Below are 5,293 nucleotides of genomic sequence, written 5' to 3'. Positions count from 1 at the left end.
AAATGTTAATTCAATTCTTCTCTTTTTCTTGTAGAAATTGTTGATAACATCATTGTAGAAAGTGTCTTTCTTAATGCTTTTTAAAATGGCTTTTTCTATGCCAATTAGAACTAAAATGCTCAACCTTTTTTGTCCCTGCAAATTTCTTGTATAATTATGAATTCTCCTTAGGTATGAACAGGAATGTTAATTTTAATTCAGAAAACTTCGTTAACTGGGGTAAAGCTTCATCTAATCCACTGTTATACAGAATGTACCGTAAATCTTGAACGGATTTTCCTTTTAGTTCAGCATCTTTGTACAAGGCAGTAAGTTTGCTTCTTAGCTTATGGCCTTCATAAGAATGTTTAAGGAACGTTAGAGATGTTTCCTGGACATCGTTATTATTGTTCAAGTCATTGACTGATAGGGAAATTGAAGGAGTATTTAAGGAATGCTAAGAAAGTGTGTCCGAGAGAGAAGGGAAGAGTCTCGGAGGAAACTACGAAGTTACTAGAGAAGAGAATATTCACCTTGAATATTCTCTTCTCAGCAGAGTGATTCGTCAGCAACTGAAGAGAGACTTTGAGGCATACTGGATGGAGAAGCTCCTGAAGGCTGCAGAGGAAAAGGAGAGCCTCAAGAAATGCAAGAGGGACATGGCACTATATAGATCGGAGGTGACAGCCTTGAAGAATACAGATAGAGTACCGGTCAACGATAAGAGCGAGATGGAAAAGGTTTGTGAAGACTTCTACACCAAGCTTTTCAAGTCTACCAGAAATGTCCAGCTGGAACCACCACTCCAACAGGAAGAAAATGTGCCACCTATCCTTGTCAGTGAAGTTGAAAGAGCCATCAGCTTAATGAAAAACAGAAAGGCACCAGGAAAAGATGGTATAACATTGGAGCCGTTAAAGTCAGGCAGAGAGCAGCTCTGGAAAATCCTCGCCGAGTGATTCCTGCACTATCTAGATGAGGGAAGAATTCCCTCACAGTGGAAAGAGTCAAATACCATCCTGCTATATAACTCTAAAATAAAATTCTTTAATCATTACTAACACCTTAATAGTACAACAGGTAATCTTAATACTCATTCTAACAGCAAAAATATGAATAATAATAAAAGACAGTATAAAAAAACTAAATAAAAATAAATACAACATATTTATTATTAATGATTACAATAATAATAATAGTAGTAATACTTATAATGAGAATATGATCAATAATAAGAAACATAATACATTATATAAGTGGAGATTTAATACACCTACGAATAACACTTTGATACTGATAGTGTCTAATAATTATAATATAAAAATATAGAAAACTAAAAGGATATTACATGATTAATTATTCCATATGGGGCTCAAGTGAAGACTAATATTATTAAGGAGATACTAAAAATTGTAAAAGTGTCTTTTAAAAAGTACAACATTTATTCTAATATATTTTCCAGTAAAACAATAAGAGCAGGCTACTCAACATTGAGGAATGTAGGTAATATCATCTCCTCAATAAATAATAAGAATTTAAATAATTATTATAACAACACAATAAATAATAGCTCTAGCTATAATATAACTACTAGTGATGGAAGTCATAATCCACATATAATGTTCGTGTCATGATTAGACTAAATGTAAGCTCTCTAATAATTGTAATATTGACAATGTAATTTATAAATGTATAGTAATTTCTCAGAACAATAATAATAATAATAATATAAATAAGATATGTATAGGATCTACAGCAAATGAAATTAAAAAAAGAATCTCCCAACACTACCAGACTTTCAAAAATCCCAAATTAAGTAAGTCCACAGGTTTAGGTAAATATAGGGAGAATTCACGAAAAAACAACAGACGAAGACAGGTGGTGTAAACAACAAATGGATATATTAGTATAACGCTCGGGAGTAGAGAAAGTCTTTAACGTTTCGAGCCTACGCTCTTCAACAGAAAGGAACACAAAAAGAAACAAGGAGAGAAAAAAATATGTGTAGTGGTCAGCGATCTATCATAGCGAATTAAGTAAACATATATGGGAATTGAAATCTAGAAAAAGAAAGTACACCCTTAGTTAGAGTATAATAGGTAGAGCCCACTCTTATAATATTGGAAATAAAATGTGCTTATTATGTATAACAGAATTTATAAATATAAATATAAATTAGCATACATATATCTAACTTAGAATGTCAAATATAGAATGTCAAATATAAAATTATAAATCAGAGTGAAGAGGTCTGTGATTAAATGTAGAAAAACATACATATCCATTTGTGATAGTTCAAGATGTCATTCAAAATACAATATCCTTCAATAAAGGCGATGGAAAGTGCGAGGGATATCAATGCAATATATGGGGATTGGACAATAAGTGTAAGCCAGTGTCAACGGCGGTTCCAGAAATTCCAAGCCGGAAACTACAACCTAGAAGACAAGCCTCATCCTGGAAGATCTGTAGAGCTCAAGGAGGACATCCTGCAAACCCTAGTGGAACAAAATCCCATCGTAACTGTTGAGGAACTAGCAGAGAAGCTTGGATTTGGTCATTCAACCATTCATCAACACCTGTGTTCCATTGGAAAAGTCAGCACATTGGGTCAATAGGCTCCTCACAAACTTTCCAAGTCTAATTGCATGCAGAGAGTGAATGTGTGCTCTTCTTTGCTGTCACATCTCATGAATGAAGCTTTTTGGGAGCTGAATAGTGACTGGTGATGAGAAATGAGTTCTCTATAAAAATGTCAAGCGCCCAAGACAGTGGGTAGGGAAAGGAGAAATACCAGCACCCCAGGCTAAAGAAGGTCATCACCCATGTGAAGTGTTGTTATCTGTTTGGTGAGATATAAAAAGTTTAGTCAACTTTGAACTTTTAAACCCAAACCAAACAATAACAAAGGAGATTTACTGACTTAAGCGGCTTAAGTCAGTGCTAGAAGAAAAACGACCATCTTTGGTTTCAAGATGAAAGGTGTTCTTCCATCAGGATAATGCTCGGTTACATACAGCAAGGATGACATTCCAAAGGCTGGATCAGTTTGAATGGGAAATGATGCCCCTCCCACCATATTCGCTAGACATTACCCCATCTGATTATCATTTATTCCACAGTCGTCAAAATCATTTGGATGGAAAAAATATGAATTTTGTAGACGAGGTCAGAACAGTACTGGAGGAGCATTTTTTGTCATAGACAAGAGAATTTTGGAAGTAGAGCCTTGAAAATCTACCAGATAGATGGAAGAGCATTGTAGAAAATGAAGGAGATTATATTTTAGATTAGAAAAAACTGTTTATCTTAATTTTGAAAAATCAAAGAAGTATAAAAAAAACCACATTATTTATGGGATCACCCAATATATTATGTCTATGTGTGTGTGTGTGTGTACACACACACACACACACACACACACAACAGGCTTCCTTCAGTTTCTATCTGCCAAATCCACTCACAAGGCTTTGGTTAACCCAAGGTTATATTAGAAGGCACTTGAACAAAATGCAATGCAGCAGGACTGATTGAATCTGGAACCATGTGGTTGGAAATTGAAATTTTTTACCGCACAGCAATGCAGTAAGTTTATCATGATTTTTTTTAACAAATAAAAGAGGGTGGAAAATTACATTTTTTTCTGTTGCCCAAAATTTGCAACTGAGTGGTTCCATTAAAGGTACCCAAGACTGTAGTATTAAACTGAGGGGTGGGGAGAATTAAACTTATTGCCCAAGAACAAGAATAGTCCCTCTAATGTACTTCTACACTATTTCCATTGTCCAAATTTCATTCACAAGGCTTTAATCAATCCATGTTTATGGTAGAAAATATCAGTCCAAAGTGTCATAAGTAGGACTGAACCTTAAAAATACACTTAGCAGTTGCAAAGTGGATTTCTTAATCACAGAACTATGACTATAGATTGGAAATTTTTGAAACAGCAATTCTTAGTACAGGTATCATTTCTTGTTGTTTGGCTGCTTGTTCTAGCAGATGAAGCAACCACATAGAGGTTTTTTTCATTGTCTTTTTATATCCTACATTAGAGAGTTTGGTAAAAAGGAAAGAACACCTTCTGTTTGAAACCTGTCTTACTTCTCTCATTTTCTGATACTCCATGATTATTTGACCAGCTTATCACTGCAGCTGAGATTATACAACCCAGTTATATCTTTTTTCTACATCTTTTTACTTGTTTCAGTCATTTGACTGAAGCCATGCTGGGCACCACATTGAAAGGTTTTAGCAAAAATAATCAACCCCAGTCCTTATCTTGTAAAGTTTGGTGCTTATTCTATTGATCTCTTTTGAGAACTACTAAGTTAAAGGTGTGTAAACTAACCAATGCTGATTGTCAAGTGGTAGAGGAGGACGGACGTTAAATGATGATGATAGTCATCTAAGAATTCATTAGTTAGAAGAAAAAAAGATGCACTAGTATATCTGTCAATAGAGTGGATATATTACTCAAAGTCGGCATATTTTTTCCATACCTGCTGTCTCTGAAGAGCACAGCATATCACTTAATATGCTATTATCTAACATCCAGTTTTAATATCCAGTACAAAACCAATGAACAAGATCAGTTGGAATGCATCTATAACACTGTATTTATAATACTTTGATTAATGTACACACACACACACATACACACACACACGTATCCAATGGGCTTCTTGCAATTTTCATCTACCAAATCCACTCACAAGGCTTTGATTGGCCCAGGGCTATAGAAGAAGACCCTTACCCAATATGCCAAGTCATGAGACTGAACCTGGAACCATGTGGTTGGGAAGCAAATTTCTTATTTCTTTATTGCCCACAAGGGGCTAAACATAGAGGGGACAAACAAGGACAGACAAAGGGATTAAGTCGATTACATCGACACCAGTGTGTAGCTGGTACTTAATTTATCAACCCCGAAAGGATGAAAGGCAAAGTCAACCTCAGCGGAATTTGAACTCAGAACGTAAAGACAGACGAAATACTGCTAAGCATTTTGCCCGGTGTGCTAACGTTTCTGCCAGCTCGCCACCTTGGTTGGGAAGCAAATTTCTTACCACACAGCTATACCTGCACCTATGCCTCTATATAGCCTGTAGACTAGCATACTTCCCAGACATCTTTGTCAACCATCACAACAGCAACAGCAACAGCAGCAGCAATGATGATGTTGATGATCACCACCATGACAGTAATTATATTATTTGTATCAGTGTTGTTAGTGTCTTAATAGGGTCAATAATGTTATTGGTCTTATGATTGTGACAGCTCGTGATGGTGGTGGTGGTGGTGGTGGTGGTGGTGG

This window comes from Octopus bimaculoides, chromosome 1, assembly GCF_001194135.2.
Source record: "Octopus bimaculoides isolate UCB-OBI-ISO-001 chromosome 1, ASM119413v2, whole genome shotgun sequence".
Taxonomy (NCBI): Eukaryota; Metazoa; Mollusca; class Cephalopoda; order Octopoda; family Octopodidae; genus Octopus; species Octopus bimaculoides.
The sequence above is the reverse complement of the archived record's forward strand: the minus strand, read 5'-3'. Positions refer to the sequence as shown.